Raw genomic sequence first — 20,480 nt, forward strand, 5'->3', positions numbered from 1 at the left:
ACATGAAGAAACAAAGTCGGATTTCTGTATGGTAGGCAAGGCCCCTTCACAAGGATCCAATCGGGACCCGTAGATGCTCCCCCAGCAGAGTCTTAGAAACCTCTTCCCTGTTTTTGTCACTCCTGGAGACCTCATTTCCTGCCTTCAACCTCCCTCCCATAAATAGCCGGGAGGATAGACTAAGACAAACAGGTATCTTCTATTTGGAAAACGAAAGTGTAATCAGAACTGGGATTGAAGTTCATGAAACACTGCAGGCCACTGTGTGTGTGATCACCTGCTAACTCACTGAGCCCGGTCTGGGGCAAGCAAACCACTAGACAAGTCATCCTTCTAACTGCCCAGGGTTAAAGGCAAATGGAGGCCTCACTTCATTGAGCAGAAAATTAGTAATAGGAAGTCATTTTCCAAACCAACTAACCATCCTATCTAATAAAAGAGTAATATGCAAATTAACCATCACTCCATTACACCCACAAAGCCACTCCCACCAGCCAATCAGGAGAAAGTATGCAAATTAACCCAACCAAGATGGCTGCAGCCAGAGAGAGAGCATGAGGGAGGCTTGGGTTTCCCCAGTGATGGAGGAAGCCAAGCTTTCCACACACCCTGGCTGGCCCAGGCCTCCACTCCAGGCTACAAAGTTTCAATTATAGAAGATAAATAAATCCCAACAAAAATGGTGGCAGCCACAGAACTGGAGAGAGCAGGAGGCTAGGGTTGCCCCCGGCGATGGAGGAAGCCAAGCTTCTGCAGCCCTGGCTTGCCTTGGCCTCCATTTAAGGCTACAAAGTTTCAATTATAGAAGATAAATAAATCCCAACAGAAATGGCTGCTGCCATGGAGTGAGCAGAAGGTTTGGCTCTGCTCCAGGCTACAAAGTTTTAATTGTAGAAGGTAAATAAATCCCAGATACCAGGGCCTCCACTTGGGTCACCGGGGGGCGTGGCCGGCCTGCAAACCACCACAGGCCCCTCACCCAGGCCACCCCATGCCCCAAGGGAACCCCCACCCTGATCTGGGACACCCTTCAGGGCAAACCAGCTGACTCCCACCCATGCATCAGGCCTCTTTCCTATCTAATAAAAGAGTAATATGCAGATTGACCATCACTCCAACACACAAGATGGCTGCCCCCATGTGGTCAAAGATCCTGCCCCAATGTGGACACAAGATGGCCACCACAAGATGGCCAGCAGGGGAGGGCAGTTGGAAGAGACCGGGCCTGCAAGGGAGGGCAGTTGTGGGCAATCAGGCAAGCAGGGGAGGGCAGTTGGGAGGGACCAGGCCTGCAAGGGAGGGCAGTTGGAGGTGATCAAGCCTGCAGGGGAGGGCAATTAGGGGTGACCAGGCCAGCAGAGGAGGGAAGTTGGGGTTGACCAGGCCTGCAGGGAAGGGCAGTTGGGTGGGACCCAGGCCTGAAGGGGAGAGCAGTTGGGGGGACCAGGCCTACAGGGGAGGGCAGTTAGGGGTGACCAGGCCTGCAGGGGAAGGCAGTTAGGGGCAAACAGGCTGGCAGGGGAGCAGTTAGGCATCAATCAGGCTGGCAGGGGAGTGGTTAGGGGGTGATCAGGCTGGCAGGCAGAAGCAGTTAGGGGCAATCAGGAAGGGATCCAGCAGTCCTGGATTGTGAGAGTGATGTCCCAGATTGGAGAGGGTGCAGGCTGGGCTGAGGGACACCCCCCCCCCCCGTGCATGAATTTTGTGCACCGGGCATCTAGTTAGAAATAAAGACAAAATTGTTGAAGTCAAAAGCTCAGAGAATGCATTAAATAGTAAATTACTCTGTGAGAGGAAGGGGATGAGAATTGGAGAGACGAAGGCAGACAGGCTGGGAAAGACAGGTAGAAGGTCCATCGGTGGTCCTCTGAGAACTCTCCTCTGCCTCCCTGTGCACCCTGGACCCCAGCATGGCTCAGCATTGAGAAAAGGGAGCCAGGTTTGCTTCCAAGACTCAAACCCACCAGGGTATCTGAAATTCAGTCCTCTGTTACCTAAAATCCTAGAAACATCCAGTCGGATCATATAACATGTTCACAAGGACACTTCACTGGTCTCTCACTTTGTGTTTAAAATACTGAAATATCGAAAGATTTACAGCTGATCTTTCCCCGTAGATGCTCACCAGGGATAATTTGGCATGATGGCTGGACAGGGGACACCATACCTGGCCACTCAGACTAGTGGCTCTCATGACCTAGCACCAACTCATGATAAAAGACTAAAACTTGATTTCTTCTTGTATTTTGGTCATAAACATTTGTTATTTGAAAAGTAAGTTTTGTGGGGTTTTTTTTTGTTTGTTTGTTTTTAAATATGAGCTCTGAAACACCATGTGAATTGTAGGGTTAAAATCCAAGCTTCATTTAGAGGATGGGTCCCTTGGGGGTTAACCAGGAAATCTGTGTACCTTCCATTAAGGACAGTCCTCAATTCCCACGGAAGAGCAGAAAGCCACGTGAGCACAGGTGCCCAAGGCAGGACTGAGAGGTGACAGGAGACCACTCAGAGGTGGTTATGATGGAGGGGGCCAGATCGAGGGTGTGGTGGGAGAGCCATTTGCTGGGTTGGTGTAAACACAGGGAAGATGCAGGTGGTGGTGTGGCTGGCCTGTGGGCGAGCTGGTGCAGAGGAGGGAAAATGGCAGCACTCAGCATGTGTTTGTTGTTGACGGTGGTGGTGGCAGTAATTTCAGATCTCCAGCCTGCGGAGTCAGATTGGTCTAAACACGTCGGTAACTGCAATCCCTCTTTCCTCTTCTCGTTGAGGCTGATTTTACACCAATGGGCCCTAGTTAGCCTTGCTCCTACCCTCAAATATCAGAGACATTTACGGGCGCCTCCTCCTTCAGAGGTGACTCTGAGAACTTCACCCACCCACGGAGGGTGCTGGAAATAAAGAGAAGGTTTCTAAAGACTTTGTGGGTGACGATATTAGGCTTAGACTGTGGCACTGGTATCAACTCCGTTCAATTTAATTTGACCGACACTCATTGCATACCTCCCAGGATCGGCAGACCACACCAGCCTGGGATGCTGCTGACATGAAAACAAGAGCAAGTCTTTCATTTGCAATTCCATGCTGCTGAAGTTCCCGGGATACCCCTCCTTCCAACTCTCCTCTTTCGACAGGCATATAGTGTGGTTGCAAGACTTCGGGCTCCAGAGGCACACCCTGATTCTGCCCGAGAACAAACCACCCCGCCACTGAGACTCAGTGTTTCTCTCGCAAAATGTGGATCGCCTCTATTTTAGGTCCAAGTTGTGAAAGTGAACTATGCCTATAAAGCACCTGGCACCTTGCCCGGTTCAGAGTAGGTGCTCAATCAGTGGTGGTTTTATAGCAGCTGGCTCCCCCGTGGCGCCCAGCCCCCAGCTGCTGCTGCTTTGCTGCTCTTGCCTCCTCGGGAACCTCTGTTGGCACAGAACTACCTTTATTCTTGTTGCTTTTGCCACCACCCAAAGGTCCTCCAATTATGGAGTAGTTTCCCCAGTAATTATGGTTGTTCACCAGTCTTTTTAAAGGTAATCTGGACTTTTGCATAGCATTGTCGTCCTACACCAGAAAAACCTGAAATGAGTTACCAGGAAGCTACTTGAAGGGTAGTCAAGTGAAGTTGCTTTATTTCATCTCAAGCCTCTTCCTTCTGTAGAAAAAAAAAAAAAAAAGCCAGGTTCCCCAAAGAGAGTCCTGATCAGAAGGTAGTGCATGGCATGGACGTTTATTTTGCCAGTGCAGATTGGCAGACATGGTGCAGTTCTAAATTCAATTGTTCTGAAGGCAGCTCCTAGTCCTGGGTTATGGTTAAGAGCCATGTTTCAGTGGTAGTTTTTCCAATTCTCCATCTTCCCGATGGCGGGAGAGGTGGCAGCTGCCCTGAAGGGCCAGTTGAGTGGTATTGCTCTGGGAGTCATTCGTGGAGGCCTACCTAAAGCCTTCCAAGTCTAAGTTTTTCTCCGTCTTGCATCCTTTTGTTTAAAAGAGCTAGACGGGTTTTGTTGTTGTCTTCAACTGAACTCAGCTGCTGATGCCCTGTGACTTTATGGGCCCATCATTCTACCACCAATTCCCTTCCAAATGAGATGTCCTCAGTCTGAGAGCCTAAAAATGTCCAGAGAGAAACTATAGGCACAGAATGGTCAACGGGCTCTCTGACAGCTAAAATTCGCTGGGGTGTTATCTGACAGTGAACAGAAAAAAAACAGGCAGAAACAATGTGGTCTTGATTATGGGAAATTGTTGTCTTCACCTGAACGGATTTCGGGTTATTGTTGATTACAGCACAGGTAGAAAGCCCCCGGGAGAACTTAAAGAACGCAGAATGCTGCTTCAGCAAAGCTGCAGTTGTGTGGGTGAGGTCTAGTGCAGCATGATGACTATAGTTGATCAAACTATCCTGTATCCCGGACATTTGCTAGAAAAGTGGATCTCAGATGTGCTCACCACAAAACCAAAATGTGGAGATGGATTTGACTGTAGTAATCATTTCACTATATTTGCATATCAAAACATCATGTTTTACTCCAATACAATTGTTATTAAAAATATAGCCCTAGCTGGTTTGGCTCAGTGGGTAGAGTGTCCACCTGCGGGGACTGAAGAGTCCTGGGTTTGATTCCGGTCAAGAGTATGTACCTTGGTTGCAGGCTCGATCCCCAGTGCTGGTCAGGACACCAGAGGAGGCAACCAATTGATGTTTCTCTCACATTGATGTTTCTCTCTGTGTGTCTCTTCCCTTCCCTTCCACTCTCTAAAAAAAAAAAAAATCAATGGGAAAATATTCTTGTGTGAGGATTAACAAAGAAAAATTTTATATATATACATTTAAAAACATTTTCTGATTCATTTAAACTCTTCCATTTTAATAGATTTGTTTGTTCTTAGTGAAAATCTTGGTGAGATTGAGCTGTGCCTTCCACAGGAAATTAAAAGTGGCTGAGAGAGATTTTTCCTAAGCTTCTATCTGTCTCCTTTGTGATATGTCTTTGCTCCATCTCTCAAAATTTTAAGAATCTCCCCTTCACAGTAAATAGAACAAAATGTAAGTGTCCTTGAAGCCACAGAAAATGGATGGGCTGAGACTGATGTGGTCTGGCACTCTTGTAGTGACTAGAGTGAGGCACCCATGGTTGTCAAGTTCAGAGAGGAAGGCCCAGAGAGCCTGCACCCTGGAGAAGAGCCCCCTTCTCCATGGCCTTAGCCACCCCATGCTCTTCCTCCTTTTCCTTTTCTCCCCACCCACCTTTCATCATCCTCAGAAGCCCATGTGTGTGAAAAGCAACAGAGGAATGTGGGTGGGTTGACTTGTATAATTAAATCCATGTTGCATCGTGTTCTTTAAAATTAATAAGGAATTCATCCCATTGAAACTCACCATGACATCTTCCCTCTGACTCAGATTTCTTTTGCTTTTCTCTCCTTTCCTTGGCTAAAAGCATTAGACATGGGGCTATGGTTCAAATTAGTATCCTACATTTTTCTTTATTTTTTTTTAATTTGAACTTTTCTGTTCAGTGAAGAATTTAATTCATTTATATTTCATTTTCTTCTAGCCCACATATCCACCATTGTCTTTTCTCTTCCTTGTCCTAGAACATTTAGTAAAGGGGAAAACAAGGAAGCTCTTCGTCTTGCTTGTGACTACAGAGTTGGGGGGCGGGGAGGGTTGTAAACTGCTGACCGGACCTTGACAACCCCTACACTGTCCTTGGAAGCTCTTCTTTCCCTAGTGCTTCATTTCCTACCATCATGCAAACCAAGCTCTCACATATGTCCACGGGGCCAGAGGGAGCTGTGTGTGTGAGACTGAGACAAGGAGAACCAGTGAACAAACGGTGCTTCTAAGTTCCTGGGTCATGTTGCAAAACACCTTTTTATTGGGGGTAATAATTTGACTTCATTCCCTTATAAAAGTAGATTTACGTGATGGATATATATTTTTCTGCCACTGTTCTTGTGGGACAGTGATTCTATCAGGATTGGATTCAACTGTAACATAAACCCAAAATAAGTGACTTAAACCTGATAAAAAATTTTTCCCTACTTATGTACAGGACCAGTAGTCCTGGCTGTTATGATGGCTCGGTTCAGTGGCATCTTCATCAGTGATCCAGACCTTGTACAGCTCAGGTGTGGCTCTCAGCATCATGGACCAAGTAGGTTGTTACATTGTCATTTTAAGAACCTTCTTATAAACCATCCAAAAGAGTCCATCTCCTTCCTTTGTAGCTCCTGACATTGACCACCCATGGTGCTTAGGTTAGCTTCATGAAGGCGTGAGACCAATACAGGCTCGATTCTGAATTGTGCTGCTTATCGGATGTGAAATTTGAGAAAATCCCTTAATCTCTATCAGGCTATATTTTTCTCATATGTAAAATGGAAAATATAATATATATGTCTTAGGGCAGTGTGTGCATAAAAGACAATAATATATGTAAAATAATTGGCCTATTGATTTACGTGATAACAAGTAACCTCTTACTCTTGCTGAGTGGTTTTTCCATTTTCAAAGCAAACCAAATCTATGTTTAGAGACCATTTATTTTCTCCTAGTAAGACAACAACCCCAAAAGTAGGCTGTATGTTCTTAGAAGCCGTTCTCCAAATTAGGAAAAAAATAATGTGAAGAGGGCAACCTCAACTTCATGGTTGTTGCACCTTCAGTTTCTCTCTGTCATTGCTACTTTCACCTGTCGGGGACCCATGTGATTGATGGTAAATATCCACTCTCCACTCCCTTCTAGTCCAGTGTTTCTTAAACTGCAAGTTGAAAAACCCATTGGTGATGTCAATGTACTGGGTCATGACCAGCACTGTTATGAAAAAATAGAATGGAATCGTAGGTTAGAAAAGAAAGTCAGGTGCATCACAAATAATCAAGATATCTTTTGCATGGAAGGGTTTTCATATATTTGTGTGTGTGTTCATGTATATGTATTCTATGCTATAAATATATTTCTTAAAATGCATCTTAAATCTTGAAAAAAAGAATACAGTGAATCACTCTACCTGACATTAAAGCTTATTATGTAGATACAATAATTAATACACCTGGTATTTGCAGATCAATGGAACAAAATAGAAAACTCAGACATAGACCTCCATAAGTATGCCCAATGGTATTTGACAAAGATGCAAAAGCAATTCAAGTGGTAGGAAGTGCAGTTGGTCTTTTCCATTCAAATGGTCTTAAAAAATAGGCCCAAGTAGATCATCATCACATCTGCATTCTAAGTAGCAGCAAGAACACAAGAGAAGCCCCAGGTGCCAGCTGTTTTTAAGAAAAAAATGCCTGGAACTGCCATTGGGTCTTTTGCTGTGTCCCACTGGCTGGAACTTAGTCAAACAACCATACTAACTGAAAGAAAACCTGAGAAATGCCATCTTTATTCTGAGGAGTCACATGCCCAGTTACAATTTTTATTATTACATTGAAGTAGGAAAAGAAATAGACACTGGGTGACAATTTACTGTCTGTGCTACACAGAGATGTGCAAGTGTTGACTTCCATCTCTCCTGCACACCAAAATATTTCTGCAGCACATATTAGACCAGTGGTTCTCAACCCTTCTAATGCCGCGGCCCTTTAATACAGTTCCTCATGTTGCGGTGACCCCCAACCATAAAATTATTTTCGTTGCTACTTCATAACTATAATTTTGCTACTGTTAATGAATCGTAATGTAAATATCTGCGTTTTCCGATGGCCTTAGGCTCTACAGCAGCAGTTCTCAACCTGTGGGTCGCTAGCAGGGTCGCCTAAGACTATCGGAAAACCCAGATATTTACATTACGATTCATAACAGTAGCAAAATTACAGTTATGAAGTAGCAACGAAAATAATTTTATGATTGGGGGTCACCACAACATGAAGAACTGTATTAAAGGGTCACGGCATTAGAAAGGTTGAGAACCACTGTATTAGACCCATAATTACAAACCTCGATGCCTCCATAATGCATGTAGGGTGAAGTCCAAACTCCTTCATAAGGATATTTATCTTCTTAAACATTTGCCCCAAGCCTAGATCTCCAGCCAGCCCCAGCCCACTACATTCTGCAAATGGGAAGACTCTACCACCTCAGAGTTCCTGCTCAGGGTCTTCCTTCCCTGGATGGCTATTCCACACCCACTCCACTCCTATAGGGAACCAATGATGCCTCACTTTGCAGCCTAGAAAAATTGTCATCTTCTCTCACTGATGCCCTTCCAGACTTCACAAACCCAGCAGAAGTAACTGTCCCCCTCCCTAGGCTTCCATTCGGTCATAAGTATATCGATTATGGCCCTCACCTCATGTCTTACCGTGACTTATTTATCTGTCATTTGTTGCTATTTTCATTTTGTTTTGCTTTTGCTGGGGACTAGATACTCCTCCAATCCAGGGCCAATCTTCCTGAATCCTAGTTCCAAAAATCTCTGACTCTCTCAACACCCTTAAAATTATTTGTTGAGTTATTGAGAAGTTTCTCAGGGGCAAAAACTAGGAAGAAAAAGTATCTATTTACAACAGGTGTGCTTTGAATGGACAAAGCTGTTATTTCACAGGTTTAGTTGTGAAGAAATAATCTCTGTTTAGAACAGCTTAAAAGAGCTGAGGTAAAAAGGATGATTCTTTGACATTTTGGGGGTCCTATTTCACTGTAGTGAGCAAATTGGAGTCAAAGTAGAGCACAGGAAAGCCCCCTGGAACATCATGTTTCTGTAGTGGGAGCACCTGTTGGCTGCAGGAAGGAAGAAGTCTTCAGATTTCAGCACACAGAGTAGCAAGGATAGCTTCAAAAATACCATTTCTGTAGTATCGCATTTGGGAGAAAATCCTCTTCTCTCTAAGGAAAAAAAAGTTTTATTCTTGGAAGTCATGTCTTTTTTACATAAACAGTATTTTATATTTTATTCGAAATTGTAAATTTGTGCTTGACAGCTGTTACATCCATAAACTTATTTTATTTTTAGAGACGAGTTAAATGGAAAACCTTATTACTATTGAATATCACCTCCCAATTTCCCCTTCCCTGGAACCCCAGAAAATTACCATTCTACTCTCTTCTTCCATGAGTTTGATATTTTAGATTGCTCATGCAAGTGGAATCATGCAGGATTTGTCCTTCTGGTCTGGCTTATTTCACTTAGCGAAATGTCTTTCAGGTTCATCCATGTAGTTTCAGATGGCAAGGTTTTCCTTTTTTACGGCTGAATAATGTCAATTGTATGTATGTATCACATTTTCTTTATCCATTCATCTACTGATGGACATTTAGGTGTTTCCACACCTTGGCTATTGTGAATAATGTATGCCTCCTTTTTTGAATCAGATACCATGTGAAACATTCATCAGTGACATTCTTCCAGTGCAAATTGGTCTTCATAACCCTCAGTTTCTTAAAGCTGTAAAATTTAGATCCCTGGTTGTGGCAGAGACAGTTTTATTTATTAGATCTGCATTTGCTCCTTTATATTTCCCAGTCTTCTCATTGGATCAGGGCCATGAGACATATTTAACACAGTAAGCTGTAAACAGAAATGTCATTCGTCACTTCCCATCATGATAGGTAAGATCCAGTGTCTCCTATCCTGGTCTTCCCATGAGGGACATGTGTGCCGCATAGTTGCAAGATGGAGTGAGATTTTACATGAGTGAGAAACAAAACATCAATGTTTCGAGCCACTGAGATTGGGAGTTTGTTGTCCCAGGTAGGATTATTAACCATGACAAATACGCTGACAGGGCCAAGTTCTGAGGAGGATCAAACGGGTCATTTACATACAAGCTTGAGCACAGTGTCTGAGAGAAATACCCAGCAACCATACAGTGACATAAGGTTGATCATTAAGAACATGGCTATCCTGAAAGAAAAATGTCCAGAGGACAGGAAAACTTCATTCTAGAATTGAACTTGAGAGCTGGACTTAGAAGTTATTTAACCTGGTGTTTTCCAAACCTGTATAATTATAAACCTCGGGTTCTTAACAGAAAATACGCATTTCAAGACCTTGGCCCAATTATAATGAATCAGAATCTCTTGGGAAGGTTTTGATCCCAATTGTTTTGATGGTTTTTATATGGGAGGAAAACGAGTCACAGGAGGTGAAGGACTCTCTAAGACCACTGAACTGATTACGGAGCATGCTGGGACTAGAACCCAGCTTCCACGGGGTCTAATGCTTTACTTCTGGGCTCACATAATAATGTTCTAATAGAGTGAGGCCAACACTGACCCTTTGTCCCCCTTTCTCTGATAAATCATGTCAAGACCTGCAAATGATTTTACCCCTTAACAATGAAAAGAAGATGTAATTTTAAAATTACCTTGGATGTACAGTAAAAGCAGCATTCCCATAATCAATCATCCCAAATCATGGGGTTATTTGGAGCTATTTGAAGGAAAGTAAATTGAAAACATGTTGTTAAACAATGCACCAAAGAGTTATCAAATCATAAACATCTAGATTACTTTAACATGTTGATTATTCCACATTTAGGGTCTCCTTACAAAGTAATTCTGGTCATGAAGAGACTTGGAAAATTCAATGGATCCCTTCCTAAGTTGTTAACTGTATTGGGTTCAATCATTTGGCCATGTGAGAACATATGTTATAGTTAAAAAATCATATATATATAAATATATATACATATATATGTGTGTGTATATACATAAATACTTCTCTTTGGAGCTATTATTCACACTTTCCACTAAGCAGAAGACATGGAGGCCTGTTATTAGGACATGTCTCTAAGGATACAGAAATAGCTTTGGGAATGCAGTGGTATAACACTGAACACATTAAAATCTATCTGGAGCTTTGGAAATCAAATATACAGACATTCCATAATGACCGTTGGGTTTTAGCATAATGCCTGAACCTGAAAATTCATAACTAAATAATGGCAGCACATTTATGACATAAAATGCCTTAAACCATTTGTTTATTATTATATGTGGATTTTAAGTTTCATGTTTAAGAAAATTGAAAGCCTACCCTTTTTTCCCCCTTGGAGAGGTGATACACCAATTACCTCTGAGAGCCTTTGTTTTTCTCACTGGAAGAAAGCGAAACCAGGGCTGAAATGTACGTCAGGGCATCTATTTGGTTATCAAATCTATGATCACACGCCCTTGTAAAACTAAACCAAATTAAATTAATCTGTGTTGAAAAATAAATGATGTAATTCCTGGAGGATCCCGTTTTACTCCAAGGATGGTGGCCTGGCTCTTCTGAGCAGCTCGTATGAAAGCAAAGTCTGAAACAGTTCTTGAGACTGAAAAGAGGAAATTGCCTTGAGTGGGGCAGGTGTCTGGAAGGAGCCACTACCCGCGAGTGATCTATGATCTAAGGGGTCATCATTATGAGACTTAATTATATGTGCATTCTTCCTGAGACCGGAGTCAAAGCCTGAGCTCTAAAATTAATCTCGATGTTATTTCTTCTTTGAGCTCTAAAACGAGCCCAGGGCAGATGAGGAGTCATTCATCTGACTGAGCATCACAATGCATCCTCTGACTTCTCTTGGAATGGATTCCTTATGTGGACACGATGTGCGTTGAATTGCATCTGGTTATTGTTTTTAGAGAATTTTGCTGAAATTCAAACTGAGTCTGTTACTGTGAGCTGATTCATCAGGGCCGGCCCGCGTGAGAACCAGAGTGGAACTGGGACGTGTAACAACTAAGAGGTCGCACTGCGGGCGTCCGTCCAGGGACACATTAAAGCGGGGTGGCCCAGGGGCCGGGAGAAGCACATGCAATGCACTCCTGGACTGAGCAGCCTCTGTTAGGACTCCGGTAACAGCTCAGAGAGAAGGAGTGACAGCAGCATGGTGGTAGGAAGGCGGGATTTGAAATCACAGACGTGGCTGAATCTTGAGCCTGGCTCTACCGTATAGGAGATATGATGTTAGAGTCCATTTTGTGAACTCTCTGAGCCTGTCTTCCTACTGGGGAAATAGTAAAATAGCGCCTGCCTTGTGGAGTTGTAAGAATTAACGGGAGACTTGTACATAGTGCCTAGAACCTGGTAGGTCTCAAAAAAAAAATATGGGTGAAAAAGGAAATTTTTCAATAATCTCATCAGCAACTCACACATATTGAACATTCATTATGGGTAAAGCACTTTGCCTTCTAATGATGCCTAGCACACACCTAGCAGTAGCAGATACCCAATAAGTCGGTGAGGGAATGACAACGTGGGGCTGAATGGCTTTAGTATTGACTGTCTTTGGTCATGAGAGGAGAGAGTGGCATGACCGGTGGGAAATGCCCAGGTGCCAGTGCTGTGGGTCCCCGCAGTGCACACGGAGGCTTGGGCGTCTAGGGGAGAGGGTCGTCTCATCGCCTCGGGTCCCCCTCTCCTGTGCACAGCTGCACCTTGGCCGCTGGGGTGGTAGTTCTTATTGAGTGTTTTGTGGTCTTGCTGCCTCTGAGTCCAGAGGGTAAAAACTGAAACACAAACTAAAAATGTCAAGTTCTATTCTGCTCCCAGAGCTCCCCAGGGCCGGGCAGAGGTTTTGCAGTTTCACCACAAGCATTTACAGGGGCCGCACACTTTGGCAGGACTGAGTCTCCAGATAGCCCGACCTCTGCACACCCAGAATGCAGCTGAATTTCACGGGTTGAGAATGGGGGAGGTTCTGGGGGGTCCTGGAAAAGACTAATTCAGCTTTGGTTTATCATCGTGCTCCACTCAAACCCCCGTGTAGCCAGGGCTCGCTCGGTTTCTGGTTTCAAAATGAAATTTTCACACGGCCCAAATCCCAACCCACCCTAATTTAAAGAAACAGGCACTTGGCATGTGATCCAGACAGATCAGCAGTTGCTCACATACAGCTGTGCACATCTGGCACACAGGTATGTGATTCTGCGTGAAGATAAATTGTGTGGGGACCAAATGCACAGTTGGGAAACTAAAAATGAACCGCTCCTTGGAAGCAATCTTCCTGCACAGCAGGGCCTCTGCATGAGCCTCATCTTTTCTTCGGGCCTTTTTCAGAAAGCACATCTTTCTCCTGAAGGCCTGTGGGTGAAGCCAGGGACGTGCCCACACCTGCAGTTGGCTCTGGGCTGCTCCCTTCCAATCAGAACTTGGACACCAGCTCTGACAGTCATGGTCAGGCAGCCTTCCCAGGGGAGTTACTCAGAGCCCGGGCTCCCGGAAGAGGCTAGGTCTTTCTGTGGTACAGATTCAATGTCCATAAGCTCTGTTTCATCCAGGGGCCTGTTCTTCAGGTAGAGTCCTCTTGTGACAGTTGCTGAAGGTTTAGGGCCCTTCACCAAACTCAATGGACCAAAAGTCCACCTCCTTTGAGAGCCTCATAGTGTCAATGGTGCCCACCCCTATGGGAGCATATTTCCCAGGGTTCAGGTACTTGTAATTCAAGGGAGGGCCTCAGGCTCATATGCTCTTCAGATCAGAGGCCTCCAGTTGAGGTGCTGCACTGGCCTGGAGAAGACAGAAAGAGCGAGGCAGTCTCCTGGATTCCAGGAAGCACTGCTCAGTGGGCTCAGTCACCAAGGCTTGATGTAGAATGTTCCATTATGGGCTCAATTTCACAACTTCAGCAATGGGAAGTTACTAGGTGTTGGCACAACTAAACTAATAATTTTGAAGAAGATTCTACCCATCTGTTTACTATGTGATGCTAATACCAAGCAATGGCCTAGCAAGCTGATCTTTATTCTTGGTTCTCCTCTCCCTCCTTCATATCTATCTATTTATCTCTCAAAAAATAAATCCAATAAGTGAAAGGGAAATTGCAGTGACTCTAGAGGGAAATACAATCTACATCTTGTCTCACTTGAGTTAGAATAGATTAGCCATAATATCCATTTCTGTAATGTTGCATATGCTGTTTTGGTCTGAATTTTTTATCCCTTTTCCAGCTTGATGAACTCTGGATCATTCTTTATAGCTCAACTCAGGCCTCACCTGTTTTATGAATCCTTCTTGTACAGGAAATGACTTGGTTCTCTATCCTAGCACTGCATGTATACCAGCCTATGAATACCACACCAGCTTTGTGATTTTCTATTTGCATGTCTGCTTGCCCACCATACTGTGGGTCTCTGCACAGCAAGGACTGTCTAGATCTTTCTATTTCCAACACCGATCCCTATTTCAATAAGTAAATATTTGGCAAATTAATGCCAATACTATTCCTTTGTCCCTTGACATAACTGTGATAGGACCCAGGCATTCCCAGTTTTTGAACTCCACAATAGCCCAGTATGAGAATTCAAAAGGTCCTCCAAAAGGGTGACCTGGACGTGACCCAGAAACCAAACAAAAAACAACCACATTCTGAGGTAGCCTGCAATTGCCAGAACTGTCTTGGGGTCCTGACAAAAGATAAAATAAGAAGGAGCATGGGAGTGAGAACAGGACAGATTTTTGTTGTTCTTACTGAAGAGACCCCCAGAAAGGTCAAGTCATTTTAGGCTTCACTGCTGGGACCCGGGTAAGTGCAAAGATATAAATCACTGTGGGAGTTGCGGAGGGTTCCCTGAAGGACACCCAACTCAAGAACCATTAACAGCTACAACTCCCAATGGAGCCAACCTTTGCCTTGCATGGGTAGTTTATAAAACTCTTTTAAACATCAGACTGAGCAAAAGCCTTGAGAGGGAAGGGCCTGTCTTTTGCAGAACCCAACATACATTTTATACTCATGTGGGAACAAAAAGATGAGAAGAACCAACAGCCTATTTGAGTTTGCTGATATAAATAGATAGATCGGTGATAGATAGGTACTCATTTACCATCTGTTTTTCTATTTAGTTTTTTAGGAATAAAATCCAAAATACCCAAATTAATGACTAATAAAGGTGTCAACCCCTCTCTTCCTGGTAGAAGAGCTTTAGCTTGGAGTCCAAATGATAATAAGATCCCATGACTATGATAGCTCAGAAAATGGGGTTTCTAAGAGGAGTTTCCCATGATTTTTTATCCTGTCACTGAAAACCCTAGCACTGCCCTAGGTTGCTCCTAACCCTATCCTTTACCTTAGACTTCCTCTTCTCTCCTGCTGAGCCTCTGTACCAGGATTCCCTGAAGCAGTGCTGCCTCCCTCCATATGGTCCACTTGAGAGCCAGGTACCAGCCCATCATAGGGACTGCCCTGTTCCTTACCATGTATGGGGAGAAACACAGCCACTTGGAATGAGGGGAGGAGAAGATCAAATCACAGCTCCATTAAGGTTTCTATGGAAAAATACATATTGAAAAGGTAAGCCTCTGGGGAGGTAACAGATTTAAGCAGAATTGTCTAATCATCCAGAAACTTTCTATACTTGCCATCATAGCCAGCCACCCAATCAAAACCAGCCCATGCTCCAAGTGAGAGAGAAAGAAGCCCAGTTGCCCATGTGCATCCAAACAATGACTTCCTGTAGACTTGATCCTGGCCTCCTCAGAGCTCTGCACCATAAGCTGCTATGGGAATCTCAGGAAGGCAACAGGAAGAAAGTGAAAGTTGGGAGGGAGCAGAGAAGAGACATAGCACTAGACTTGGAGTTAAGAGGTTGGCGATCTCATCCACTACTTCACATGTCTACTTAAAAAGGCCCTTAGCTTCTCTGAGTCTTATGTTTCTTTCATTACAGAATAAGAAAAATCAACCATATAATGCAGTTTTTTTTTTCTCACCTTCTAGGACATTTACAGAAATTATTTCATTATGGGACCTAAAATGTTTGTTTCCAGTGCTATGATTCTGGCTTATTTTTTTCAGGGATTTTGTTCAGAAAGATACTGTTGTGCTGGAGTCCCTTTCAATCCAATTACCAGTTTGCTCTATAGAAGTCTCCTGAGTCTGGGTCGGCCTAGCCCGCAAAGCTAAGTCTGTTTTCATGTTTGGGTTATGGATCCATTTGGAGTAGCTATTCATTAAATACTTGCTAACTAAAATAATCACCCATTTTTTAAAACCAACATTGAGAGGTATTCTTTCCAAATTCCAGCCTATTCTGAAAAATCTGCAGCATGCTGTGGTTAAAAGCAATTGGTCCACTCTGAACTATCTTCTGAGTTAGTTCCAGGAAGACCTCCTCTGTCGATAAGGAGAAACCAGTTACCAACCAGTCTGGCTGGGCTGGGAGATCTTCAGGGCAGGCATCTGTCAAAGTGTCATTTCCATATTTTCCTGGCATTTATGACATTCTTCAATTATATCTTTTTGTCCAAACCACATCAGTCCAGACCTCTAAAACCAGTCTTTTTCTTCAGGAATTGGGTAAACCTGTAAGCTTTCCCCCGCTATTTCTACAAATGCAGCAATCCCAGGGGAGTATCACACACAGGGCATATTTGAAATCAAGGTATTGTGAAATCCTGCCTTAGATAGGAGTGGGGTCTGTTCCTAATGCCTTTGATCAGCAGCTAAAAGAGCAAGACACCTTAACAACACAGCCCATGATGGGAAGTGTTACTGGTTTTCAGCACTGGTTTCCAACTCCAGTCATGTATCTATGGTCCTTGTAACATTTCACACTTGAACCTCAATTCCCAACAAGCAAATAGGAAATTATCTCCACAAAATTTTAAGTAGGTTGATACAGAGAACTTTCTTCATTTTCCATTGTCTTCCCTCACCTTGATAGTATAATCTCTCCCTTCTCATCAGCAATCAAAATAGCCATGATTAAGTCCCACACATCATTGTCAAAACATTTTTCTGGAAAAACAAAAATCTGTAAACCAGTTTATAATAAGGGATGGATGACTGAAAAAATCTTAAATTAAGATATGGGGGTAGGTGGCATCGTAACAGGGAAAAAGAGCCTTAAACCAAAGTGACAGTGAAGTTACAGATGATAGCCATTGGCAGAGGGAAGGCCATAGAGCATTGCACCTACACTAACTCTGGGAGGTTGTGAAACACTGCCAAGCTTGGGCCAGGAGAGGGTCAGGGTATGTGAGCTACTTAGTTCTATTAATAAACCTGCAGCAAGATGTAAATGTGTTGCTCCAGGGAGCCTACTTCCTTGTAACAGAGAGCAATCACAGTTTCTGTGTTGACCCTGCTATTTCTGCTGGCACTGGGCTCTGAAGAGCACATCCTTTTGGCAGGCAAACTCACAGCCTTCATGGGAGATGTGTGTGCCTCCGAGAGGAGCACCAGGGCCACGTGTTCATCCCCCATCCACTGCCCTCCCCCACCCCCCCATCCTCCACCCTGAGATGCTCAGGCAGAAGGAGGCCTTCTGTGCTCTGCTTGCTGAACAGGGTGCCTGTCTGTAGATGTCTAAACAAACAACACTGAGTGGAAATGTCTTGGGGGGCTGGGAGTGGGGTAGGGGTGTTCTTTAAGAATCTGGCTACTGTGAGGGCACAATCCATCATCTCCTAAAACACAGTTTAAAGTACAGTGTGTGGTCCTATTCCCTTGGGTCTTTCTTGGCTTAGAATTTAATTAAGATCTTGAGGGGAAAAACTGTGATGCAAAACAACTGGTGTGTCCCAAAGTGTACATTGCAAATGTTCATGACAGTACAATCCACAGTTAGTTTTGATTTAGGAAAAGTCCCAATGTGAATAAACTAAGCACAGGGCATAATAAATGGCAGCTTCAGTGTAATTAAACCAGGTCGACTGCACTGGCCATGTGTTTCCTTCTGGGGCTTTGAATGAGACAGTATGTCTGTCACTCAATTGACAGCATGTGATTCAATCCGCCCCAGGCCACTTTCCTGTCAGAGTGGGTAGCAATTGTCCCCACTGCCAGTGAAGATGCTCTCACCCTCACCCATCTGCCCAAGGATGAGGCCAATATCTCAAAAATGACAGTCCCTGCACCCCACCATCCTAAAAGTCAGGGACCCGTGTGCTTCCTCTAAGTGGCAGCAGCCTCTTGTGAACCTGAAGATGCCTGCAGAATCAGGAACCCTCATTGTGGATGGGTGCCTTCACTTGAGAACTGTCAATAGATTACTTTGATTTGGGGAATAGAGAAAAAAATTTGAAACAATTGTTTTATTAAAAACATATCAGTTTGAACTTCCTGATCCTGAGGATTGCCAAACCAGAGAAATGCAGCTCTTTCAATGATTCATACTTCTGGGAGGAGGAGGGCTCCTATGGCATCAAAATAATTCCAAGCTTAGAGCCTAGTTGAAGTTGTTTTACTTTTTGTGCTTTGTATAAAATGAATTAATTTTTAAATTAATTAGCTAGATGTTTATCTCAACAGTGTCTACATTTATTTTAAGATGCTTATGCATATGTAGAAAACATAATTGATTCAGCCTGCAGGTAATATTTGATTTGTGTGAGAAGACACAGATTACTTGTGTTAACTCCACAGTTCCCAGTGGCCATTGGAAATCATGAAAACCTGAAATTACTGCTGGTATTTACCAGGCATCACAAAGTTTCTCATGATGTATTTTGAACACTGGAGACATAAAGGTGGTCGTTGACATAATAGGTGAATATTAGGTGAAACCACATCTGAAGGTGCTGATAATTGGGGGAAGTGGGATAGGGTCTCTAATGAGTAACTACAAGCTCTTCCTGTGTTTTCCTTCTCTTTCATCCTTGATCTGCCACATGATTCAGTGCATGATCTGGGAAATGCCATTTTTGCTCTCTGCACCTCACGTCCTTCAGATGGGACCTGGTAGGTGGGATATGAGGTAGAACAGCAGTTCTGAATCTTTTTTTATTTATAAGTGTCATTGAAATTTTTATGAATTGTAAGAGCCCTTCTGGGGAATGACCACTGAGATACTGCCCTACAAGGACACTGGACATGGCCCTGGAGCTGTGGTGCTTTCTCCTTTGCAGAGATATCATAGGGACCGGTTCCAGGGAGGCATCTGGAAAGCATGTAGCCTGACCTGCAGCTGTGCTCGGTTTCAGTTTGTTCCAACTGGTGACCCTCCAGGGCTCTTTTTCTTCCCCGACCCAGACATGCTCTTTCTCCCTGGCTGCCTTGGCCCGTCCTAGTCTTGTAGAAATAATCGTGCCAAAGGCAAGACGATTCCACCCAGGAGAAGGGCCTTACAGCATTGTCTCGTATTAAAATGGCTTCTTCAGCCTCCTCTAAGCAGTTCATTCTCTCCTCCTTGACCTGATCCCCTTCCGAAAGGCCTCTTCATACTTTAGAGACAGGATTCTTTTTACAGGCATCTTCCACGCAGAATGTGTCAAGCACTCAGGAGTGGAGGCAAGTCAGACAGAACACATAGATTATGGATGCTGGTGTCTTCAAGCTTCCTAGGCGGTGCAGGACTAACTGGTCAACATCGCGTAAGGAAAAAATGCAGGGGTTGGTCATAATGTCCTTTATCATCCAAAGTGTCACTCTTCCGGATTTACAGCAATCCCCTTGTCATGGCACCTGAGCACCATTTCTTTGGAGTCACTATTTTTATTTTTATTTTTTGGCATTCTCCCATTATTTTCTATATCTGTGCCATCCAATATAGCAGCCACTAGTTGCATTATCTATATCTACTTAAATCAATTATAATTAAAGAGAAAGCTCCTCAGCTGTACTAGCCACATTTCAAGTCCTCAATCACTACATACATATGGTTTGTGGCTATTGGGTTGGATGGCACAGATATAGAGCATCCCCACCATCACAGAAAATTCTATTGGACACCAATGAGCTATACATACATTCAGTAAAGGCACACTCTGTGTAAGCACCTGACTGAGTTTTGAAAATATAAGAGTGGACAAGATAGGTTTCTGCATATGGGTGTTAGAGGAGGCAGGCACAGAATTATACCATCACAATTCTCTGAGCCCCTGAGGTGGAGACGGGAGAAGATATTCCAAGCAGTGGCCACAGCATATAAAAATGTACAGAGTCCTAAAAACATTGCACTTTCAGAGAAGGGGGCATTTCATATTGGTCAAATGTAGAATGTGTCTAGTGAGTAAAAGAGTGGTAATAATGAATGATAAACTAACGTGAAAAGACAGGCAAGGTCTAGATTTGATGGGATCTTGCATGCCATGCTGCTTTGGTAGTTTGTTTTATACAGGTTAATTCTTCTACAACCTGATCTTTAACTAGTTTGATCACCTCAAATTTGGTTTCTTAAAATCACATACCATTCTGTTTCATTTCTTTCAGAAACTTATTATAGAACCTTTTTACAAAACTCAGACACCCAAGCTCCTGTCCTCTCTGTAGCTTAGTTTGTCATTCTTCCAGGCACTTCTCCTTGGGTTAACATCTCCCATCATCATGTTGTATGGTTGTTGGGAGATACACTGTATGGTGGATGTTTGTGTTTAAGTATTTAGAAGCTCAGAGATGTACCTTAAATTGACAGTGATGATGATCACAAGGAAAATGAAAACATGTCAATGCCCAAAGAGAAATGCTGAGCTGGTCACAATAAGGACCCTATAGGAGGTAGTCCAGCAGCTCTTCATCTCAGAGACTGAGCAGTTCCTTATAAACTACATAAATCCCTCACCTGTGGTTGAGATTTGTCTCTATGTGCCTGTCCTAAAAGCAGCATGAT

The 20,480-nt window shown here is 43.6% G+C and overlaps 1 long non-coding RNA gene across 2 annotated transcripts in view; it reads right to left on the reverse strand.

Moving 5' to 3' along the window:
- Positions 1–7,436: 7,436 nt before the first annotated feature.
- The window catches only part of LOC307111901, a 213,283-nt gene continuing 200,239 nt past the window's right edge, over positions 7,437–20,480 (reverse strand). For both annotated transcript variants that reach the window (XR_013814634.1, XR_013814635.1), the window contains 3 exons: positions 15,127–15,198; positions 10,313–10,377; positions 7,437–8,831 (listed from right to left, as the gene is read on the reverse strand). This is a non-coding gene — a long non-coding RNA (uncharacterized lncRNA). The remainder of the gene's footprint in view (positions 8,832–10,312; positions 10,378–15,126; positions 15,199–20,480) is intronic.

Source organism: Cnephaeus nilssonii, assembly GCF_951640355.1.
Source record: "Cnephaeus nilssonii genome assembly, chromosome: 15".
Classification (NCBI taxonomy): domain Eukaryota; kingdom Metazoa; phylum Chordata; class Mammalia; order Chiroptera; family Vespertilionidae; genus Cnephaeus; species Cnephaeus nilssonii.